General features: G+C 49.3%; 1 protein-coding gene across 2 annotated transcripts in view; it reads right to left on the bottom strand.

Annotated features, from left to right (window-relative positions):
• The window catches only part of LOC139272924 (zinc finger protein 395-like), a 42,883-nt gene extending 27,645 nt beyond the window's left edge, over positions 1-15,238 (bottom strand). For both annotated transcript variants that reach the window (XM_070889038.1, XM_070889039.1), the window contains exon 1: positions 14,590-15,238. The gene's annotated coding sequence lies outside the window, so the exon portion shown is untranslated. The remainder of the gene's footprint in view (positions 1-14,589) is intronic.
• Between the last annotated feature and the right edge of the window lie 10,144 nt (positions 15,239-25,382).

Below are 25,382 nucleotides of genomic sequence, written 5' to 3'. Positions count from 1 at the left end.
AGAGGCTGATCACTGCTCCCACACCATGCCCAGAGACTGATCACTGCTCCCACACCATACCCAGAGACTGATCACTGCTCCCACACCATGAGGCTGATCACTGCTCCCACACTATGCCCAGAGACTGATCACTGCTCCCACACCATGCCCAGAGACTGATCCCTGCTCCCACACCATGCCCAGAGACTGATCACTGCTCCCACACCATGCCCAGAGGCTGATCCCTGCTCCCACACCATGCCCAGAGACTGATCCCTGCTCCCACACCATGAGGCTGATCACTGCTCCCACACCATGCCCAGAGGCTGATCACTGCTCCCACACCATGCCCAGAGACTGATCACTGCTCCCAAACTGTGCCCAGAGGCTGATCCCTGCTCCCACACCATGCCCAGAGACTGATCACTGCTCCTACACCATGATTCCGGAGATGAGGGGGTTACCTTATGATGATAGATTGAGTAGCCTGGGTCTTTACTCGTTGGAGGTCAGAAGGATGAGGGGTGATCTTATAGAAACATTTAAAATAATGAAAGAGATAGACAAGATAGAGGCAGAGAGGTTGTTTCCATTGGTGGGGGAGACTAGAACTAGGGGGCACAGCCTCAAAATACGGGGGAGCCAATTTAAAACCGAGTTGAGAAGGAATTTCTTCTCCCAGAGGGTTGTGAATCTGTGGAATTCTCTGCCCAAGGAAGCAGTTGAGGCTAGCTCATTGAATGTATTCAAGTCACAGATAGATAGATTTTTAACCAATAAGGGAATTAAGGGTTATGGGGAGTGGGCGGGTAAGTGGAGCTGAGTCCACGGCCAGATCAGCCATGATCTTGTTGAATGGTGGAGCAGGCTCGAGGGGCTAGATGGCCTACTCCTGTTCCTAATTCTTATGTTCTTATGTTCTTATGTCCCACACCATACACATTCTGTGTGCCGGTGGCTATCAACACATCATCTTGCTTGCACAAACAGTGATTTATTCCCGGTAAGATCTGATTCATGGTTGCCTGAAATATCTTTGGTAAGGACTTGATACCATTGGGCAACTTAGTGTATGAATATAAACCTTTGTGTATATTGATTGTGAGATACTGCTGACTATCCTTGTCAATGTTGAGTTGACCATAGCGTGGGAAAGATCCTGTTTTGTGAAGACCTTGGCTCCCACCAGTTCTGCATACAGGTCCTGTGATGTCGGTAAAGAGTACTGTTAATCATCAACTGCTCGATTCAGGGTAATTTTATAGTGCCCACAGAGCCGTATGATTCTGTCTGCCTTTGGAACTACATCATCATAGACAGTCCCTCGAAATCGAGGAAGACTTGCTTCCACTCTAAAAGTGAGTTCTTAGGTGACTGTACCGTCCAATGCAGGAATTACAGTCTCTGTCACAGGTGGGACAGACAGTGGTTGAAGGAAAGGGTGAGTGGGAAGACTAGTTTGCCGCACGCTCCTTCCGCTGCCTACTCTTGCTTTCTGCATGCTCTCGGCGACGAGACTTTGGAACTACAACTCCTATCAGTCTTCAGTAAAACTCCGTTTTTCTCCAATTTATCAAGCCCACACTCAACCTGCCATTTTAATGCATTTGGTACCGGCCTTGGTCTACAAACAATAGGTTCATCAGTCCTAACCCGGATATGTGCATTGTATCCCTTAATACCCTCGTATGAGTCCTCAAACGTGTTAGCATATTTCTCTAGCAGAGTATCTAGCCGTGACTTAACCATTTCTGTACTACAGATGTTGCACCAATATAAACAAAGCATTCCTAGCCAATCTTTGCCCATAAGTGTCGGCTGATTGACGTATTTCACTATAATAACCGGTAATCTTGCTTGTTGCCCCTGGTATTGTACTACACACTCCATTTGTCCAAGCATCTGCAGTTTTTCCCCTGAATATGTTTTTAGCTTTGCGGAGTTCCCCTTTAGTGGTACTCCCCTGAAATTCTTGTAATACACATCCTGACTCATTATTGAGCAATCAGACGCTGTTTCTATTGTCGTATTAATCCATAGATTATTAATCAGTACTAATGTTCTGAAATTCTCACACAAGGAATGTACTGCCTTGCCCTTCACTGCACATACACCAAAACCTCCACTGTTCTGATCAGTTACCGCCCAGTGAAGTCTTTGATTATCGTTGAGCCTGTCCTTGGATTTACATGTGACTGCAATGTGTCCCCTTACTTGGCACCGGTAGCATCTTGTCCATTTGAACCAACACTGTTGTGCGGTATGGTTGCTATTAACACCAATGACATCTATTCTTCTCGGTTTCATAATGCTCCCTCTGACTAGAGCTCACCATCTTCTGCGTTTCTACAGCCCAGTGACTGAACTGCTACTACTGCCAGTAATGGGTGAAATTCCTCAATATTTTTCTCTGCCATCTCCATGAAGGTGGCTATCTTGCAAGCTTTCTCAAAAGAGAGATCATCCATACTTAACAATGTTGATTGGATGCGTTCATCCGTTAGTCCACATACAAATTTATCTCGAAGAGCCCTATCTCAGAATCCTCCAAAATTGCAGTGTAGAGATAATTTTCTTATGACAACAATTTATTCACTGATGGTTTCATCAGGACTTTGGTTTCTCATTGCGAACTTATAGCTCTCCACTATTTCTAAAAGCTGTGGATCAAATGATTCTCCAACATCTGTCGTATTTCTGAGAATGAAGCATCTATTATACCTTGGATAAAGAGTCAGACTCGATGCTGCAAGCTCAAAGTAAGTGTGACCGTAGTCCTTTATTACAGGTCTCAGAGTGTCTCTCCAGCCTGTGAGGCCTCCTTATATACAAGTGCTCCCAAGGGATTGTTAGACATGGTAATTATAGGTTTACATACTTAACAACGCTCCCTCCACCCCCCAAAGTCAATAGTGTAACTATTTACAATGTGAGTCGATCTGGGGCCTTCCTTTCCCCGGTTGATCGTCTCGGTGTAAATGCTGGTCTTGGTGAGTCGTTTGTTGGGCCCTCGCTGGGTTGCTGTGCAGCTGGCCTTGCTGGGCTGCTGGGGGTGGTGAACCTTGCTGGGTTGCTGCGGGTGATGGGTTCTGCTTCGTGGTCAACCGCTGGGTCGGTTGCCACTTGTGTGTGTGTGTTAGAGGGTCGATAAAGGTAGTCTATTGTGGGTTGTTCTGGATAGTCCGTAACTCTGTGTTTGGTTTGGTCCAAGTGTTTTTGGCAGGTGAGTCCATTTGTAAGTTTGACCACAAACACCCTCTTTGGCCAAAACAATGCCAACAATCCACTTGGGACCTTGTCCATAGTTCGACAGGATCATTTACTTCAATTTTGCGTGACACATTTGCGCGATCATGATATGTACTCTGTTGAAGCAGCCTGCTCTCTACCTGTTCATGGAGATGAGGGTGGACTGACGAGAGCCTTGTCTTAAGTGCCCTTTTCATGAGCAGTTCAGCGGGAGGGACCCCGGTGGGCGAGTGGGGTCTTGTGCTGTAACTAAGCAGGACTCGGGATAAGCGAGTCTGCAGTGAGTCTCCAGTTAACCTTTTCAAGTCTGCTTGATTGTTTGAACTGCTCGTTCTGCCTGACCATTGGACGCTGGCTTAAACAGGGCAGACTTGTCAGTTTGAACCCATTGCGAGCCGTGAATTCCTTGAATTCGGTACTGGTAAAGCACGGCCCATTGTCACTTACAAGGACATCAGGCAGGCCGTGCGTGGCAAACATGGCCCATGGGCTTTCAATGGTGGCAGCGGACGTGCTTGACGACATTTGGAGTACGCATCTACAACCACAAGGAACATTTTTCCCAAGAATGGGCCTGCATAGTCGACATGAACCCAAGACCACGGTTTGGAGGGCCAAGACCATAAACTTAATGGCGCCTCCCTGGGTGCATTGCTTAACTATGAACATGTATTACATTTGTGCACGTAGGACTCTAAGTCTGCCTCGATACCTGGCCACCACACGTGGGATCTGGCTATCGCTTTCATCATTACGATGCCTGGGTGGGTGCTGTGGAGATCACTAATGAAAGTGTCCCTGCCCTTTTTTGGCACAACTACCCGATTACCCCATCGGAGGCAGTCTGCCTGTGTAGACATTTCATCTTTGCGCCGCTGGTACGGCTTTATTACTTCCTACATCTCTAACGGGACACTAGACCAACTCCCGTGGAGCACACAGTTTTTTTATTAAGGACAGTAAGGGGTCCTGGCTCATCCAAGTTCTAATCTGTCGGGCGGTAACAGGTGATTGCTCACTCTCGAATGCTTCCATTACCATGACTAAATCTGCGGGCTGTGCCATCTCCACCCTGGTGGTGGGCAAAGGCAGCCTACTGAGAGCATGGCACAGTTTTCTGTGCCTGGCCTGTGGCGGATGGCGTAGTTGTATGCGGACAACCTGAGCGCCCATCTCTGGATGTGGGACGATGCATTCGTATTTATCCCCTTACTTTCAGAAAAGAGGGATATAAGCAGCTTATGGTCGGTGTCAGATTCAAATTTGAGCCCGAACAGATATTGATGCATTTTCTTTACCCCGTAAACACATGCTAACGCTTCTTTTTCGATCATACTGTAGGCCCACTCGGCCTTAGACAGACTTCAGGATGCATAAGCAACTGGTTGCAATTTCCCAAATTCATTAGCTTGTTGCAATACACACCCTACCCCGTACGACGACGCATCACATGCTAGTACCAAACGCTTACATGGATCGTACAACACAAGCAATTTGTTTGAACATAACAGCTTCCTAGCTTTCTCAAAGGCATTTTCTTGGCTTTTACCCCATATCCATTCATCTCCTTTACGCAGTAAAGAGTGCAGGGGTTCTAACAATGTGCAAAGACCCAGTAAGAAGTTACTAAAATAGTTCAGGAGTCCTAGAAACAACCGCAGCTCCGTCACGTTCTGTGGTCTTGGTGTGTTCTCGATTGCCTCCGCCTTCGAATCGGTGGGCCTGATGCCGTCCGCCGTGATTCTTCTCCCCAGGATCTCCACTTCAGGCGCCAGGAAAATGCACTTTGAGCATTTTAGCCTGAGCCCCACACAATTAAGCCGACTAAGAACCTCCTCCAGGTTCTGCAGGTGCTCGACGGTGTCCTGACCTGTAACCAAGATGTCGTCCTGGAATACCACGATGCACGGGACTGACTTCAGCAAGTTTTCCATGTTCCTCTGGAATATCGCCACAGCCGATCGAATCCCAAACGGGCAACTGTTGTAACTAAAGAGACCTTTGTGGGTGTTGATGCAGGTGAGGCCTTTCAATGATTCCTCCAGCTCCTGCATCATGTAGGCCAAGGTCAAGTCCAACTTCGTGAACGTTTTCCCACCCGCCAGTGTCGCAAATAGGTCGTCTGTCTTTGGTAGCGGGTATTGATCCTGCAGGGAGAAACAATTGATAGTTACTTTGTAATCACCACAGATTCTGATGGTGCCATCTCCCTTGAGGACTGGAACGATCGGACTGGCCCACTCATTGAATTCGATCAGTGAAATGATGCCCTCTCGTTGCAGCCTGTCCAGCTCGATCTCCACCCTCTCTCTCATCATGTAAGGTACTGCTCTCGTCTTGTGATGGATGGGTCGCGCCCCCGGAATCAAATGGATCTGCACTTTTGCTCCTTGGAACTTCCCGATGCCTAGTTCGAGCAGGGAGGGGAACTTGTTTAGGACCTGGGCACATGAGGTGTCGTTGACGGACGAAAGCGCTCGGATGTCGTCCCAGTTCCAGCATATCTTTCCCAGCCAGCTCCTGCCGAACAGTGTGGGGCCATCGCCCGGTACCACCCAGAGTGGTAAATCATGCACCGCTCCATCGTAGGAGACCTTTACGGTAGCACTGCCAATTACGGAAATCAGTTCCTTTGTATACATTCTGAGTTTAGTACGAATGGGAGTCAGGACTGGCCTTGAGGCCTTGCTGCACCACAATTTATCGAAAGTCTTTTTGGACTGGTTTGCACCCGTGTCCAGCTCCATGGATACCGGGAGCCCATCTAATTCAACCTTCAGCATTATCGGGGGACACTTTGTGGTAAATGTATGCACCCCATATACCTCTGCCTCCTCGGTCTGAGGCTCTGGTTCATCGTGATCCACCATGGATCCGTCCTCCTCTGCTACATGGTGGTTTGCAGGATTAGCAGGGTTTGCAGCTCGCCTGCACATGCGTTGGAGGTGTCCCATTGTTCCACAGCCCTTGGAAACGTACCCTTTGAAGTGGCATGAATGGAATCAATGATCACCCCCGCAGCGCCAACAAGGTGTTAATTGCCTTGTATTCACCACCCTTGATGGTGGACTCTGAGTCATCTGTGGACGTGCAGCTACAGGCGTGTAAGTCCTGCCCTGTACATTTCGATTCGAAAACAACATTACTTTGTTCACAGTATTTGCAGCAGCACTCGTGTGCTGGGAAATTTGTTTGATATTGTCACTGATGGAGATAAACACCTAGCTATCGCTATGGCTTTATTCAAGGTTGGGGTCTCTACAGTCAAAAGTTTGTGAAGTATTACTTTATGGCCAATGCCAAGTACAAAGAAGTCCCTGAGCATATGCTCCAAGTGTCCATCAAATTTGCAATCTTCTGCAAGGCGCCTTAGCTCGCCACTTTCTGGCCTTCAGACCTCTTGTACATGTAGAACTAATACCAAGCCATGAGAACGCTTTCCTTCGGGTTTAGATGCTCCCAGACCACTGTGCACAACTCATCGTATGACTTGTCTGTGGGTTTTGCTGGAGCGAGCAGGTTTTTCATAAGGCCATATGTTGATTCCCCGCAAACGGTGAGGAGGATCGGCCTTCGTTTGGCAGCATTCGCTTCTCCATCCAGCTCATTGGCCACAAAGTATTGGTCAAGTCGCTCCACGAAGGTTTCCTAATCATCTCCTTCCAAAGATTTCTCCAGGATGCCCTCAGTTCTTTGCATTGTTGCATTGGGGTTCGTTATCTGTATCTCATCGCCAGTTGTTATATCTTGGATAAAGAGTCAGACTAGAAACATAGACATAGAAACATAGAAACATAGAAAATAGGTGCAGGAGTAGGCCATTCGGCCCTTCGAGCCTTGTACCGCCATTCAATGAGTTCATGGCTGAACATGCAACTTCAGTACCCCATTCCTGCTTTCTCACCATACCCCTTGATTCCCCAGAGTAGTAAGGACTACATCTAACTCCTTTTTGAATATATTCAGTGAATTGGCCTCATCAACTTTCTGTGGTACAGAATTCCACAGGTTCACCACTCCCTGGGTGAAGAAGTTTCTCCTCATCTCGGTCCTAAATGGCTTACCCCTTATCCTTATACTGTGACCCCTGGTTCTGGACTTCCCCAACATTGGGAACATTCTTTCTGCATTTAACCTATCTAAACCCATCAGAATTTTAAACATTTCTATGAGATCCCCTCTCATTCTTCTGAACTCCAGTGAATACAAGCCCAGTTGATCCAGTCTTTCTTGATAGGTCAGTCCCGCCATCCCGGGAATCAGTCTGGTGAATCTTCGCTGCACTCCCTCAATAGCAAGAATGTCCTTCCTCAAGTTAGGAGACCAAAACTGTACACAATACTCCAGGTGTGGCCTCACCAAGGCCCTGTACAACTGTAGCAACACCTCCCTGCCCCTGTACTCAAATCCCCTCGCTATGAAGGCCAACATGCCATTTGCTTTCTTAACCACCTGCTGTACCTGCATGCCAACCTTCAATGACTGATGTACCATGACACCCAGGTCTCGTTGCACCTCCCCTTTTCCTAAACTGTCACCATTCAGATAATAGTCTTCCTCTCTGTTTTTACCACCAAAGTGGATAACCTCACATTTATCCACATTATACTTCATCTGCCATGCATTTTCCCACTCACCTAACCTATCCAAGTCGCTCTGCAGCCTCATAGCATCCTCCTCACAGCTCACACTGCCACCCAACTTAGTGTCATCCGCAAATTTGGAGATACTACATTTAATCCCCTCGTCCAAATCATTAATGTACATTGTAAACATCTGGGGTCCCAGCACAGAACCTTGCGGTACCCCACTAGTCACTGCCTGCCATTCTGAAAAGTCCCCATTTACTCCTACTCTTTGCTTCCTGTCTGACAACCAGTTCTCAATCCACGTCAGCACACTACCCCCAATCCCATGTGCTTTAACTTTGCACATTAATCTCTTGTGTGGGACCTACTACAAGCTCAAAGTAAGTGTGACCTTTATTACAGGTCTCAGAGTGCTTCTCCAGCCTGTGAGGCCTCCTTATATACAGATGCTCCCAATGGATTGTGGGATACCTTGAGATTCCAGGGGATAAGCCCTCTGGTGGTTAGACATGGTAATTACAGGTTTACATACATAACAGCATCCTGAACCTTTCTCGGGGTTAACAGATTCACTAAGATACTATAATTCTCTGCACCAATCATGACTGACAAAATAGCTTTCATCTTCTCATCCACTGCTTGATTCCTATTGGAGAATTTGCCACATCTGCTGGGACTTCATTGACATCATTAGTTCTAAAAAAAACATTTGCAATCTTTTACTGTAAGATCTAAATGATTCCTTATTCTTGTCCAAGGCTCCCAAATTACTGACATAACTCATTGTCACATCCATTTTGCCTTCTTCGCTTAATAGCCATTAATCACTCAATAATCTTGAATTGCTTTTCAATGACTGAATGGCCTTCCACAAGCTCTTTTTGTCAGTTCAACACTGTTCAATACTCACAAAAAGAATGGTTCTACCAGATTCTCATTCGGTAATCACACTGCTGGTATATCTCCTTGCATTTGCCTTCTCATAAAAGGAAATTCCACCAAAAATTTCTTCATGAAGAAACTCCCATCCTCGTTGCCATTTTGTAATGAATTTGCTTCATGGGTTCTTTGCTTAAGAATTCATAGCAACACATTGCAATTAAGAACTAGTTGGTTTATTAGCAAAGGTTTAAGAATCACACTGTACATTACCAGTTCATCCACCATGCGCACAACCACCTGCCCCATCGTGGATTCCCTAAACCCAAGCGACTGGGGTTTTATTGAATCTTGTGAACATCATGTGGCTGGCTAAGCCACTCACAATTCAACAGCTCTACAAACCTGTGAGCATACTCACAGGCGCATACATTACAGCAGCCACCAATGATGGGGCAACGAAAATGGGGGTTGCTCAAGAGGCCAGAATTGGAGGAGCGCGGAGATCTTGGAGGGTTGTAGGGCTGGAGGAGGCTACAGAGGTAGAGAGGGACGAGAGCATGGAGGGATTTGAAAACATGGATGAGAATTTTAAAATCGAAATGTAAGCAGACCGGGCATCAGTGAAGGCTGGTGAGCACATGGTGGGAAAATAGATTAAAGTGTAGGATGGTTGATGTACAGTGGCGTACATTTATGGAGATATTTCACAACTCTCAAGAAACATACATGCCAGTGAGGAGAAAAGGGTGTAAAAGAAAAGATAGCCATCCGTGGCTAACTAAAGAAATAAAGGACGGTATCCAATTAAAAACAAGGACATACAAAGTGGCCAAAACTAGGGGGAGGACAGAAGATTGGGAAGCTTTTAAAAGCCAGCAAAGAACGACCAATAAAATGATTAAGAAAGGGAAGATAGACTATGAAAGTAAACTAGCACGAAATATAAAAACAGATAGCAAGAGTTTCGATAGATATATAAAAAGAAAAAGAATGGCTAAAGTAAATGTTGGTCCCTTAGAGGACGAGACCAGGGAATTAGTAATGGGGAACATGGAGATGGCAAAAACTCTGAACAAATATTTTGTATCAGTCTTTACGGTAGAGGACACAAACAATATTCCAACAGTGGATAGTCAAGGGGCTATGGGGGGGGAGGAACTTAACACAATCACAATCACTAAGGAGGTGGTACTCAGTAAGATAATGGGACTCAAGGCGGATAAATCCCCTGGAACTGATGGCTTGCATCCTGGGGTCTTAAGAGAAGTAGCGCCAGGGATAGTGGATGCATTGGTTGTAATTTACCAAAATTCCCTGGATTCTGGGGAGGTCCCAGTGATTGGAAAACTGCAAATGTAACGACCCTATTTAAAAAAGGAGGCAGACAAAAAGCAGGAAACTATAGACCAGCTAGCCTAACATCTGTGGTTGGGAAAATGTTGGAGTCCATTATTAAAGAAGCAGTAGCAGAACATAAATAATTCAGTTCGGCAGAGTCAGTATGGATTTATGAAGTGGAAGTCATGTTGGACAAATTTGCTGGAGTTCTTCAAGGATGTAATGAACAGGGTGGATAAAGGGGAACCAGTGGATGTGGTGTATTTGGATTTCCAGAAGGCATTTGACAATATGCCACATAAAAGGTTACTGCACAAGATAAAAGTTCATGGGGTTAGGGGTAATATATTAGCATGGATAGAGGATTGGCTAACTAACAGAAGACAAGAGAGTTGGGATAAATGGTTCATACTTTGGTTGGCAACCAGTGACTAGTGGGGCGCCGCAGGGATCAGTGCTGGGACCCCAACTATTTACAATCTATATTAATGACTTGGAAGAAGGGACCGAGTGTAACGTAGCCAAGTTTGCTGATGATACAAAGATGGGAGGAAAAGCAATGTGTGAGGAGGACACAAAAAATCTGCAAAAGGACAGAGAGAGGCTAAGTGAGTGGGCAAGAATTTGCATATGGAGCATAATGTTGGAAAGTGTGAGGTCATGCACTTTGGCAGAAAAAATCAAGGAGCAAGTTATTACTTAAATGGAGAAAAATTGCAAAGTGCTGCAGTACAGCGGGACCTGGGGTACTTGTGCATGAAACACAACAGGTTAGTATGCAGGTAAAGCAAGTGATCAGGAAGGCCAATGGAATCTTGGCCTTTATTGCAAAGGGGTGGAGTATAAAAGCAGGGAAGTCTTGCTACAGCTATACGGGGTATTGGTGAGGCCACACCTGGAATACTGCGTGCAGTTTTGGTTTCCATATTTAAGAAAGGATATATTTGCTTTGGAGGCAATTCAGAGAAGGTTCACTGGGTTGATTCCAGAGATGAGGGGGTTGATTTATGAGGAAAGGATGAGCCTCTACTCATTGGAATTCAGAAGAATGAGAGGTGATCTTATCGAAACGTATAAGATTTTGAGGGGGCTTGACAAGGTGGATGCAGAGAGGATGTTTCCACTGATAGGGGAGACTAGAACTAGAGGACAGAATCTTAGAATAAGGAGCTGCCTATTTAAAACTCAGATGAGGAGGAATTTCTTCTTGTAGTGTATGGAAAAAGAGTCAGACTGAACACTGTGAGTTCAAAGTAACGTGTGACCTTAGTCTTTTATTGCAGGTCTCCGGAGCGCCTCTCCAACCTGTGAAGCACTCTTAAATACCTGTGCTCCCAAGGGATTATGAGATCCCTTGGGACTCCGGGGAATGAGCCATCTGGTGGCTGTACAGATTATATACAAGTCCAGATACATAACACTTCTCTCAGAGGGTTGTAAATCTGTGGAAATCACTGCCTCAGAGAGCTGTGGAAGCTGGGACATTGAATACATTTAAGACAGAGATAGACAGTTTCTTAATCGATAAGGGAATAAGGGGTTCTGGGGAGCGAGCAGGGAAGTGGAGATGAGTCCATGATCGGATCAGCCACGATCATATTAAATGGCGGAGCAGACTCGAGAGGCCATATGGCCTACTCCTGCTCCTATTTCTTAGCACAGGGTTGCACAGGGTTGATGGGTGAACGGGACTTGGTGTGAGATAAGACATGGGCAGCAGAGTTTTGGAGGAGCTCAAAGTTTATAGAGGATAGAAGATGGGAGGCCGGCCAGGAGAGTGTTGGACTAATAATAATGTCATGGAGTGATTGCAAAGCAGTAAATTATTTTAAAAGTGCTGGGGGTGAAATTGCCCACTGCCGGAAACGAGGCGCACCTACTGGTTTTAATGTGTTCTGGCCGCCCCGTGCATAAGGGTGACCTCACCATCGAAATTCAGCAGCTCGGGCTTTTGTTTGGCAGCTGGGCAGACGTGTCCTCATCATCGGGGCGGAAATGGAGGTGGGGCAGAGTGTCCGACGCTGTCAGTCATCAGCGTCCGTCATCGCGCTGGCGCGTTACAATGTCCCTCCCCTTCAGTTAAAGGGGTGAGCCGCTGTGAACTCTGCAGCCACTTTAGTGGCAAACACTGGGCAACCAGGGAGGATTTCGGTTGGGCCAGCGGCCAGGCACCCTAGAGGGGGTGACACAAGGCTACCTGTTGGCGGCCCGGCCGAACCCGCGGCCGTAATTGTCGGACCGCCCTGGCAGTCGGCCAACAAAAAAAACATGGCGGCCGCAGCAGTGCGCCCTCCCCTTTAAAGGTGGCCGGGCTGCCATGTCACAGAGAGTGTACCCACAGTAAAAGCTGGCGGGGGGCACCGATCGCCAGCGGGGCCGCTCCCATGGGGCAATGCCGGGAAAGGGACAGTTTTGCGATGGGGTCTCCGCCGGTCGGTAAAGGGTCGGCGCGTGCACGCAGCGGTGGGAAAACGGGGTCCCAGACACCGCTCCAAAACTGAGGAAGGGTCATTTCCAAAATGGCGGGTGCTCCGCGGAGAGTCAGCGGCCATTCCGCGCCGCCCCGTGGCTGCCCGAGACATAGAAACATAGAAAATAGTTGCAGGAGCAGGCCATTCAGCCCTTCTAGCCTGCACCACCATTCAATGAGTTCATGGCTGAACATGAAACTTCAGTACCCCCTTCCTGCTTTCTCACCATACCCCTTGATCCCCCGAGTAGTAAGGACTTCATCTAACTCCCTTTTGAATATATTTAGTGAATTGGCCTCAACTACTTTCTGTGGTAGAGAATTCCACAGGTTCACCACTCTCTGGGTGAAGAAGTTTCTCCTCATCTCGGTCCTAAATGGCTTACCCCTTATCCTTAGACTGTGACCCCTGGTTCTGGACTTCCCCAACATTGGGAACATTCTTCCTGCATCTAACCTGTCTAAACCCGTCAGAATTTTAAACGTTTCCATGAGGTCCCCTCTCATTCTTCTGAACTCCAGTGAATACAAGCCCAGTTGATACAGTCTTTCTTGATAGGTCAGTCCCGCCATCCCGGGAATCAGTCTGGTGAACCTTCGCTGCACTCCCTCAATAGCAAGAATGTCCTTCCTCAAGTTAGGAGACCAAAACTGTACACAATACTCCAGGTGTGGCCTCACCAAGGCCCTGTACAACTGTAGCAACACCTCCCTGCCCCTGTATTCAAATCCCCTCGCTATGAAGGCCAACATGCCATTTGCTTTCTTAACCACCTGCTGTACCTGCATGCTAACCTTCAATGACTGATGTACCAATGACACCCAGGTCTCGTTGCACCTTCCCTTTTCCTAATCTGTCACCATTCAGATAATAGTCTGTCTCTCTGTTTTTACCACCAAAGTGGATAACCTCACATTTATCCACATTATACTTCATCTGCCATGCATTTGCCCACTCACCTAACCTATCCAAGTCACTCTGCAGCCTCATAGCATCCTCCTCGCAGCTCACACTGCCACCCAACTTAGTGTCATCCGCAAATTTGGAGATACTGCATTTAATCCCCTCGTCTAAATCATTAATGTACAATGTAAACAGCTGGGGCCCCAGCACAGAACCTTGCGGTACCCCACTAGTCACTGCCTGCCATTCTGAAAAGTACCCGTTTACTCCTACTCTTTGCTTCCTGTCTGACAACCAGTTCTCAATCCATGTCAGCACACTACCCCCAATCCCATGTGCTTTAACTTTGCACATTAATCTCTTGTGTGGGACCTTGTCGAAAGCCTTCTGAAAGTCCAAATATACCACATCAACTGGTTCTCCCTTGTCCACTTTACTGGAAACATCCTCAAAAAATTCCAGAAGATTTGTCAAGCATGATTTCCCTTTCACAAATCCATGCTGACTTGGACCTATCATGTCACCATTTTCCAGATGCACTGCTATGACATCCTTAATAATTGAAAGGGGCGATTTCTGCCCCCTGAAGTGCTGAGAGGCCATTCAGCCACTGGAGCTCGGCCCTTCCACAGATCCTGTCCATCCCACCACCGACTCTACAACACACTCTCACCTGCTGCACAAACTTTCTGCCAAGTTTTGCCTTCACACAAATTCAGGTGGGACGCCCGAACGTGAATTCTGTGGACAACTGACGCCCAGCCCCCAGGTCTCACCCCCAGCCCCACTGGGCCGTCCAGTGTCCCAGGAAGTAGCTGCCTATCCGTCTCTTATCGATAACCTTCCCTCCCATTCAGCGGCACAGATTCTGCCGGCGTTTTCGAATTGTTCGAGTACACTGTGTTTTCGGAGCGAGTACAATCATCTCCCGTTCATTCAGGCTTTCTTTCTACACATGAAGACAATTCATATTCTCCAGTAATACAAATTAAGCAACTTAATAAATACATTCAATCTTTGAATGAATGACTCAATTGAATTAAGCAACTACAAATTAATAGTACACTGTATTCTACAAATTCAGTGTGTGTGAGTGTGAATGAGAAAGTGAGAAAAGAGTGAGTGCGAGAGCAGAGGACCTGTTAGCAATGATATTTTATATTAATTTTAATACTTACCTTCTCTGAGAAGGTGGCGTCTCTACGGGGAGATGCATTGGGAATTCCTGGACCTCTGTCCCTCTGTCTCTCTGCCCCTCTGTCCGGGCTCTGTCCCTCTGGCTCTCTGCCCCTCTGTCCCAGCTCTGTCCCTCTGTCCCGGCTCTGTCTCTCTGCCCCTCTGTCCAAGCTCTGTCCCTCCGTCTCTCTGTCCAGGCTCTGTCTCTCGGTCCCTCTGTCCCGGCTCTGTCCCTCGGTCCCTCTATCCCGGCTCTGTCCCTCGGTCCCTCTGTCCAGGCTCTGTCCCTCGGTCTCTCTGTCCCTCGGTCCCTCTGTCCAGGCTCGGTCCCTCTGTCTCTCTGTCCCTCTGTCTCTCTGCCCCTCTGTCCAGGCTCGGTCCCTCTGTCCAGGCTCGGTCCCTCTGTCTAGGCTCGGTCCCTCTGTCTCTCTGTCCCTCTGTCTCTCTGCCCCTCTGTCCAGGCTCGGTCCCTCTGTCCAGGCTCGGTCCCTCTGTCTCTCTGTCCCTCTGTCTCTCTGCCCCTCTGTCCAGGCTCGGTCCCACTGTCCAGGCTCTGTCCCTCTGTCTCTCTGTCTCTCTGTCCCGGCTCTGTCTCTCGGTCCCTCTGCCCAGGCTCGCTGGGCGGTGTGAAATCTCCGGCTCTCTCGAACCTTTAACTGTGCCCAGATGTGGAGAGAGTGAGGGAAATCCCGGAGCGGATCTGTAACACTGTCAGGATTTATTCCTCTTTTTTTATTGGTTCAGGGATGTGAGAATCACTGGCGAGGCCGGTATTTATTGCCCATCCCTAATTGCCCCTTGAGAAGGTGGTGGTGAGCTGACTTCTTGAACCGCTGCAGTCCGTGTGGTGAAGGTGCTCCCACAGTGCTGTTAGGGAGGGAGTTCCAGGATTGTGACCCAGCGACGATGAAGGAACGGCCGATATATTTCCAAGTCGGGATGGTGTGTGACTCGGAGGGGAACGTGGAGGTGGTGGTGTTCCCATGCACCTGCTGCCCTTGACCTTCTAGGGAGGTGCTGCTGAAGAAGCCTTGGCGAGTTGCTGCAGTGCATCTTGTAGATGGTACACACTGCAGCCATGGTCATTACCATCAGCATCATAGGCTGTCCCTCAGAATCGAGAAAGACTTGTTTCCACTCCTAAAGTGAGCTCTTTGGTGGCTGAACAGTCCAATGTGAGAGCCACAGACTCTGTCACAGGTGGGACAAACAGCCATTGAGGGAAAAGGTGGGTGGGACAGGTTTGCCGCAGGCTCTTTCCGCTGCCTGCGCTTGTTTTCTGCATGCTCTTGGCGTTGAGACTCGAGGTGCTCAGCGCCCTCTCGCATGCACTTCCTCTACTTAGGGCGGTCTTGGGCTCCCAGGTGTCGGTGGGGATGTTGCATTTTATCAGGGAGGCTTTGCAGCCACGGTGCGCCGGTGGTGGAGGGAGTGAATGTTGAAGATGGGGGATGGGGTGTCAATCAAGCGGCTGCTTTGTCCTGGATGGTGTCGAGCTTCTTGAGTGTTGTTGGAGCTGCACTCATCCAGGCAAGTGGGGAGTATTCCATCACACTCCTGACTTGTGCCTTGTAGATGGTGGAAAGGCTTTGGGGAGTCAGGAAGTGAGACACTCACCGCAGAATACCCAGCCTCTGACCTGCTCTTGTAGCCACAGTATTTATGTGGCTGGTTCAGTTAAGTTTCTGGTCAATGGTGACCCCCAGGATGTTGATGGTGGGGGATTCAGCGATGGTAATGTCATTGAATGCCAAGGTGAGATGGTTAGACTCTCGCTTGTTGGAGATAGCTTGAATGTTACTTGCCACTTATCAGGCAAGGTGTAAATATTGTCCAGGACTTGCTGCATGCGAGCATGGACTGCTCCATTATCTGACGAATTATGAATGGAGCTGAACACTATGCATTCATCAGCGAACATTCCCACTTCTAACATGATGGAGGGAAGGTCATTGATGAAGCAGCTGAAGATGGTTGGGCCTAGGACACTGCCCTGAGGAACTCCTGCAGTGATGTCCTGGGGCTGGGGTGATTGACCTCCAACCACCACAACCATCTTCCTCTGTGCTGGGTATGACTTCAGCCAGTGGGGAGTTTTCCCCCTGATTCCCATTGACCAGTTTTACTCGGGCTCCTTGATGCCACACTTGGTCAAATGCTGCCTTGATGTCGAGGGCAGTCACTCTCACCTCACCTCTGGAATTCAGCTCTTTTGTCCCTGTTTGGACCAAGGCTGTAATGAGGTCTGGAGCAGAGTGGTTCTGGCGGAACCCAAACTGGGCATCAGTGAGCAGGTTATTGGTGAGTAAGTGCCGCTTGATAGCACTGTCGACGACACCTTCCATCACTTTGCTGATGATTGAGAGTAGACTGACGGGGCGGTAATTGACCGGATTGGGTCTGTCCTGCTTTTTGTGGACAGGACATACCTGGGCAGTTTTCCACATAGTCGGGTAGATGCCAGTGTTGTAGCTGTACTGGAACAGCTTGGCTCGAGCACAGGCCTTCAGCACAACAGCCGGAATGTTGTTGGGGCCCATAGCTTTTGCTGTGTTTAGTGCGCTCAACCATTTCTTGAAGTGAATTGAATTGGCTGAAGAATGGCTTCTGTGATGGTGGAAACCTCAGGAGGAGGCCAAGGTGGATCATTCACACGGCACTTCTGGCTGAAGTATTTTGCACTTGTGTGCTGGGCTCTGCCATCATTGAGGATGGGAATATTCATGGAGCCTCCTCCTGTTAGTTGGTTAATGGTCCACCACCATTCACCACTGGATGTGGCAGGACTGCAGAGCTTTGATATGATCCGTTGATTGTGGAATTGCTTAGCCCTGCCGCTGCTCAGGATGCATGTAGTCCTGTGTTGCAGCTTCCCCAGGTTGGTACCTCACTTTTAGGAACGCCTGGTGCTGCTCCTGACATGCTCTTCTGCACTCCTCATTGAACCAGGGGTGGTCCCCTGACTTGATAGAACGGTAGGGTTCCTCTCCTATCATCCCTTTCACTCTAAACATCGCTTCAGAAATTAGCATAAATCGGAACAAAAACACAAGAACATTTTTTGTGGCTGCAGCAGAAGTTTTTGCAAAAAGAAACGAAGTTTGATTGTGGTTCCAAGATGTGTTGAAATTCCAGGCCGGGTTTTGTGGATAGTTTGTACTCCACGAGTTGTAAACAGCAAATCCACGCGGCTGAAGCCGGTGAATAAAATCAGGCTGGGAATGGGGTTGGGAGAATAGGAGAGGGAGAGGGAATGGGGTTTAGAATAGGAGAGGGAATGGGGTTGGGAGAATGGGAGAGGGAGAGGGAATGAGGTTGCGAGAATGGGAGAGGGAGAGGGAATGGGGTTGGGAGAATGGGAGAGGGAGAGGGAATGAGGTTGGAAGAGGGAGAGGGAATGAGGTTGGGAGAGGGAGAGGGAATGGTGTTGGGAGAGGGAGATGGAATGAGGTTGGGAGAATGGGAGAGGGATGGAGTTAGGAGAATGGGAGAGGGAATGGTGTTGGGAGAGGGAGAGGGAATGGGGTTGGGAGAATGGGAGAGGGAATGGAGTTGGGAGAAGGAATGGGGTTGGGGGAGAGGGAGAGGGAATGAAGCTGGGATTGGGAATATGGGAGGTGGACCAGGATGAGGAGTGGGAATAGGGCTGCGAACTGTCGGGAAGCGAGGATTGAAGGAGGGTCAGGCCGCACTGTCTGTGTCTGTGTCAGGGCCAGGGTCAGTATCGCCCCCGATTGATCAGTGAGCAAACAAAGCTCCTGTAAAATCAGCAGAAAGATCAAAGCGCAGAATGTGGGGAGAGCTCGCTCTGATTTACTCATCAATGTTGATATTTTAATATCATCCTGAAATGTTCCAGCCTGGCATGTGAAAGTTTAGAGGAATCAACAAAGATGGGTAGCAACATTTGTATTGGTGGTGTCCTGAAGGTGGAACAGGCTCCGTGCGAGCCGTGCTCTCTCAGCACTCCCCATGTACTCTCTCTGGCCCCACCCCGGGCTCTGTTCTGCAGTGTCGGGATAAACACGGCCACTGTGTACGTGCCAAAGCACACATCCCTCCCCCGCCGTGTACACAGGCAGAACACAGTCTCTCAGCGGCACACACAACACGTACAGCAAAGCCCAGTGCTGGGCCATGTCACCCTGCAACCCACTCCCAGCTTGGTGTTCACCTCCAAACCCTGCTTGGACAATTATTTCTGTGCCTCCCCTCTGCACAAAGCAGTCCACTGGTGTCAGGTTTGGCTCTGTAAGACTTCAACTTCCTCTCCAGAGATGGCAGCACAAATTCCAGGCTGGCACTCCAGTGCAGTACTGAGGGAGCGCCGCACTGTCGGAGGGGCAGTACTGAGGGAGTGCAGCACTGTCGGAGGGGCAGTACTGAGGGAGCGCCGCACTGTCGGAGGGGCAGTACTGAGGGAGTGCAGCACTGTCGGAGGGGCAGTACTGAGGGAGCGCCGCACTGTCGGAGGGGCAGTACTGAGGGAGTGCAGCACTGTCGGAGGGGCAGTACTGAGGGAGCGCCGCACCGTCGGAGGGGCAGTACTGAGGGAGTGCAGCACTGTCGGAGGGGCAGTATTGAGGGAGTGCAGCACTGTCAGAGCGGCAGTACTGAGGGAGCGCCGCACTGTCGGAGGGGCAGTACTGAGGGAGTGCTGCATTGTTGGAAGGGCAGTACTGAGGGACTGCTGCACTGTCGGAGGGGAGTACTGAGGGAGTGCTGACACTGTCGGAGGGGCAGTACTGAGGGAGTGCTGCACTGTCGGAGGGGCAGTACTGAGGGAGTGCTGACACTGTCGGAGGGGCAGTATTGAGGGAGTGCTGCACTGTCAGAGGGTCAGTACTGAGGGAGAGTTGCACTGTCAGAGGGGCAGTACTGAGGGAGTGCCTCACTGTCGGAGGGGCAGTACTGAGGGAGAGCCGCACTGTCAGAGGGGCAGTACTGAGGGAGTGCTCACTGTCGGAGGAGCAGTACTGAGGGAGTGCTGCACTGTCGGAGGGGCAGTACTGAGGGAGTGCTGCACTGTCGGAGGGGCAGTACTGAGGAAGCGCTGCACTGTCGGAGGGGCAGTACTGAGGAAGCGTTGCACTGTCGGAGGGGTGATACTGAGGAAGCGCTGCATTGTCGGAGGGGCAGTACTGAGGGAATGCTGCACTGTCAGAGGTGCCGCCTTTCAGATGAGGCATTAACCTGGAGTATTGTGTACAGTTTTGGTCTCCTAACTTGAGGAAGGACATTCTTGCTATTGAGGGAGTGCAGCAAAGGTTCACCAGACTGATTCCCGGGATGGTGGAACTGACATATCAAGAAAGACTGGATCAACTGGACTTGTATTCACTGGAGTTCAGAAGAATGAGAGGAGACCTCATAGAAACGTTTAAAATTCTGATGGGTTTCGACAGGTTAGATGCAGGAAGAATGTTCCCAATGTTGGGGAAGTCCAGAACCAGGGGTCACAGTCTAAGGATAAGGGGTAAGCCATTTAGGATCGAGATGAGGAGAAACTTCTTCACCCAGAGAGTGGTGAACCTGTGGAATTCTCGACCACAGAAAGTTGTTGAGGCCAATTCACTAAATATATTCAAAAAGGAGTTAGATGTAGTCCTTACTACTAGGACGATCAAGGGGTATGGTGAGAAAGCAGGAATGGGGTACTGAAGTTGTATGTTCAGCCATGAACTCATTGAATGGCGGTGCAGGCTAGAAGGGCCGAATGGCCTACTCCTGCACCTATTTTCTATGTTCCTATGTTTCTAAACCGTCTGCTCTCTCAGGTGGATGTAAAGGATCCCACGGCACTATTTCGAAGAAGAGCAGGGGAGATATCCCCGGTGTCATTGTCAATATTTATCCCTCAGTCAACATGACAAAAAACAGATTATCTGGTCATTTTCACATTGCTGTTAATGGGATCTTGCTTGTGCGCAAATTGGCTGCAGCATTTCCTACATTACATCATTGGCTGTAAAGTGCTTTTGGGCATCCTGAAATCAGGAAAGTTGGTTTATAAATACAAATGGGCCCAAATTGCCCCTCCCGATACGGCCTCGGCCACAGGGCGGCGCGAATGACCACCGGCTTTCCATGGAGGGGCGCCATTTTAGAAATAGCCTACCTCAGGAGCAGGGCGGTGTCTGGGATCGCTCCGCTCATTTTCCCACCGTGGAGACCACGCACCGACTGGCGGGGACTCCCTCGCGAAATTGCCCCGCGCGAAAGCCCTCGACAGCTTTTGCTGTAAATGGTGGCAAGGCCACCCTTAAAGGGGAGGGCGCACTGCGTGGCCGCCATGTTTTTGGTATTTGTCGGCCGACTGCCAGGTCAGGCCGACATTTATGCCCCCGGGCGCTGCCCCTGGCACCCCCCCTCTCTTGGGTACCAGGCTGCTGGCCCGGCCGAAACCCTCCCTGGTGGCCAGCGCGGCGCTGATGACTGATCGGGGCGGCGAGGTCACTTGCTCCCCGCACTCGACTGGAACACCGCACCACGGAGAAAAAAAAAACCCCAAAGTGCTGAATTTCTCGGGTGTCTCCGCCCCCCTGGACTGGGGTGGAGAAATACTTTTAAAAAAATGGTAGGTGCGCACCGTTTCGGGCAAAGGGCACTTTCTACCCCAAGTCCTTTTAAAATTCCCCTCCCCGTCCGTTGTGAGCCAGTTTATTTTCTCACCAGTGAGCCCCTTTGCCCACACGTCACTTCTGAAAGTGTCGGTTGCTCACTGGGCCACGGGCCTGGAAGTCTCTTGCACCGGAGGCCATTGGTTATGCTCGGGCCTAGTTGTGGGTGTCCACAGGCTGGACATCCCGGGGAGCATCACAGCATTAATTTCACACAAAGGGTACTGGAAATCTGAAACTTTCCCAAAACGCTGTGGATGTTGGGGATGAAGTGCAGCTTTCAAGACTGAGATCGATAATGTTTTGTTGGGTAAGGGTGTCAAGAGATGCCGAGCAAAAGCGGAGTTAAGATACGGATCAGCCAGAATGTAATTGAAGAGTGGAGCAGGCTCGAGGGGCTGAATGGCATCCCCCTGTTCCTGTGTTCCCATTTTCACACGATCCTCAAGGTCAGGGCTCTGAGCTATAAAGATAGACTGGAAAACTTGGGCTGTGCAGCCTGAAAGGGAAGCATCCTATAGTGACCTCACAGAGAGATATGACATCGTTCAGGGGATAGGAACAGGTGACACAAAGTAGTATTATAAACTGGAAGAACCAATAGGTCTTTTGCTGTCCATCATTTTCGTATGCTTGTGTTTTTATTTTGCCCCAGCCGGTGATTTATGGGGTCACCAGGGTCTCTGTGCATGTGATCACTTGGCGACACTATAACGCACATCAGTGTAAAAAGAACACAGACTGCAGCCAGTGCAGTCTACATACATTCATATCTGTTATGCATGTAAACATTACCAATGTGTAAGACTTGCCACCACGGAGCGCCCCTGTGGGAGACCCAAGGGTCACCTGCACACCCTGCGGCAAGCAGGTATAAAAGGCAGACTACCATGCTACCTCCTCACTCTGGAGTTACAATAAAGAGACTAAGGTCACAACAGTTTGAGTTTAAGATGTACAGTCTGGCGGAGTCATTCTAAACATAACAAATGGTGACGAGTAAAAGATCACGAACTTTCACGCAGTTATGGCTGCCGTTGGTATTCTTGAGAGATTTGTTGAGGGCGTTTATTGGGAAGCCTTCGTTGAGCGTCTTGACCAGTACTTTGTGGCCACCGAGCTGGAAAAGGCAGAAACCGCGATCAAGCGCAGGGCGATTCTCCTCACCGTTTGTGGGTCCACGATATATAGCCTCATCAAAAATCTGCTAGCACCAACGAAACCAACGGAGAAGACATATGAAGAGTTGTGCTCGCTGGTTCGGGAACACCTCAAGCCAAAGGAGAGCATCTTGATGGCCAGGTATCACTTTTACACGCACCATTGCTCTGACGTGGCGAGCTATGTCGCTGATCTAAGACACCTTGTGGGACTGTGCGTATTTGCTGGTTTTTTGGGGGAAATGTTGCGGAACTTTATCGTGCTTGGAATCGACCACGAGGTCATTCTTCGCAAACTGCTGTCTGCCGAATCCCGAGATCTGAGTAAGGCCATCACGATAGCCCAGGCTTTTATGTCCACCAACGATAATACTAGACAGATATCATTGCAGCATCAGCAAGTACTGTGCATCAAATAATGCCTTCAGCAGGCAGAACTGTACATGGCAGGGCCAAGAGGCCCACAGAAGCCAGACCTAGGATGACTCAGAGCCCGCCGTGGGGCGTGAATGCGAATCCATTAGCACCATGTTGGCGCTGCGGGGGTAATCATCGAGCCCATCAATGTCGATTCAAGCACTACGTGTGCAAAGGCTGTGGAACAATGGGGACCTCCAGCGAATGTGCAGACGTGTTGCGTCTCACCACATGGCAGAGTCGGCAGAAGATGACCGATCCGGTGCGGATCACGCTGAACGAGTAAGAGAGGCAACTCAACCCGAGGCTGAAGAGGAAGTGTATGGGGTACACACCTTCACCACCAAAAGCCCTCCGATAATGTTAAAAGTCAAATTAAGCGGCATTCCAGTTTCCATGGAATTGGACACAGGGGCGAGTCAGTCAATTATGAGCCAGAAGGCTTTTGAGAAACTGTGGGGCAACAGAGCACAAAACTAAGCCCGATCCACACCAAGCTGCGCACTTACACCAAAGAGCTCATACCAGTCATTGGCAGTGTATCAGTGAAGGTATCGTACGATGGAGCTGCGCATGATTTACCACTATGGATTGTACCGGGCAATGGCCCAACGCTGTTCTTAGAATAAGGGGCCGCCCATTTAAAACTGAGATGAGAAGGAATTTCTTCTCTCAGAGGGTTGTAAATCTGTGGAATTCGCTGCCTCAGAGAACTGTGGAAGCTGGGACATTGAATAAATTTAAGACAGAAATAGACAGTTTCTTGAACGATAAGGGAATAAGGGGTTATGGGGAATGGGCAGGGAAGTGGACCTGAGTCCATGATTGGATCAGCCATGATGGTATTAAATGGCGGAGCAGGCTCGAGGGGCTGTATGGCCTACTCCTGCTCCTATTTCTTATGTTGTTATGTTCGGCAGAAGCTGGCTAGGAAAGATCCGATGGAACATGGACGACCTCAAAGCACTGTCTTCGGAGGATGACGCCTCGTGCGCCCAAGTGCTAAACAAATTCCCGTCATTATTCGAGCCAGGCATCGGCAACTTCACAGGCGACAAAATCTAGTCCCTGATGCACGCCCCGTTCATCACAAGGCCCGAGTGGTTCCATACATAATACGAGAGAAAGTCGAGATCGAGCTGGACAGACTTCAACCAGAGGGGATCACATCGCCAGTCGAGTTCACCGAGTGGGCCAGTCCAATCGTGCTGGTGTTGGAGAGCGATGGGACGGTCAGAATCTGCGGAGACTACAAGGTAACGATCAACCGAGTCTCATTACAGGACCAGTACCCACTACCCAAAACAGATGACCTGTTTGCAACACCAGCAGGGGGGAAGTCGTTCACCAAGCTGGATCTAACCTCTGCTTACATGACATAGGAGCTGGCTGAACCTTCAAAAATATTGACGTGCATCAACACGCAGAGAGGACGGTTTGTGTACCACAGATGCCCCTTTGGGATTTGCTCAGTGGCGGCCATCTTCCAGAGGAACATGGAGAGTCTGCTGAAATCGGTTCTGCGCATCGTGGTGTTCCAAGACGACATCCTGATCACTGGCCGCAACACCACCGAACACTTGCACAACCTGGAAGAGGTTCTCAAGTGACTAGACAGAGTGAGACTCAGGCTGAAACAACGCTCCAAGTGTGTTTTCCTGGCGCCAGAGGTCGAATTTCTGGGGAGAAAGATTGCGGCGGGCGGCATCAGACCCACGGACTCCAAGACGGAGACCATCAAGAATGCACCCAGACCACAGAATGTGACAGAGCTGCGTTCGTTCCTGGGACTCCTCAACTACCGGGGTTGAGCACTTTGCTGGTACCATTGGATTTATTGCTATGCAAGGGTGACGACTGGGTTTGGGGTAAATCTCAAGAGACAGCCTTTAACAAGGCCAGAAACCTGCTATGTTCTAACAAGTTACTTGTATTGTATGACTCATGTAAACGTTTAGTACTAGCTTGTGATGCATCTTCGTACAGGGTCAGTTGTGTGTTACAGAAAGCCAATGGGTCAGGCAAACTGCAACCGGTTGCATATGTATCCAGAAGCTTATCTAAGGCTAAAAGAGCCTGCAGTATGGTTGAGAAAGAAGCATTAGCATGCGTATATAGGGTTAAGAAAATGCACCAATACCTATTTGGGCTCCGGTTCGAGCTCGAAACCGACCACAAGCCACTCATTTTGTTGTTCTCAGAAAGCAAAGGTATTAACACCAATGCTTCATCCCGTATCCAAAGATGGGCACTAACGTTATCTGTGTATGATGATGTAATCCACCACAGACCAGGCACTGAGAACTGTGTGGATGTCCTCAGTCGGCTGCCATTGCCCACCACCGGGGTGGAAATGGTGCAACCCGCAGACTTGCTTCTTGTAATGGATGCTTTTGAGAGCGAGGGGTCAGCTGTCACGGCTCGCCAGATCAGGACCTGGACTAGCCAGGACCCGGTGCTATCACTAGTAAAAAGCTGTGTCCTCAATGGGAGCCGGTCGGCGGTCCCAGGGGAAAAGCAAGAGGAAATGAAGCCGTTCCACCGACGTAAGGATGAATGTCCATCCATTCGGACTGCCTCCTATGGGGGAATCGTGTA

Source organism: Pristiophorus japonicus, chromosome 9 (genome assembly GCF_044704955.1).
Source record: "Pristiophorus japonicus isolate sPriJap1 chromosome 9, sPriJap1.hap1, whole genome shotgun sequence".
NCBI lineage: Eukaryota > Metazoa > Chordata > Chondrichthyes > Pristiophoridae > Pristiophorus > Pristiophorus japonicus.
The sequence above is the reverse complement of the archived record's forward strand: the minus strand, read 5'-3'. Positions and strand labels throughout refer to the sequence as shown.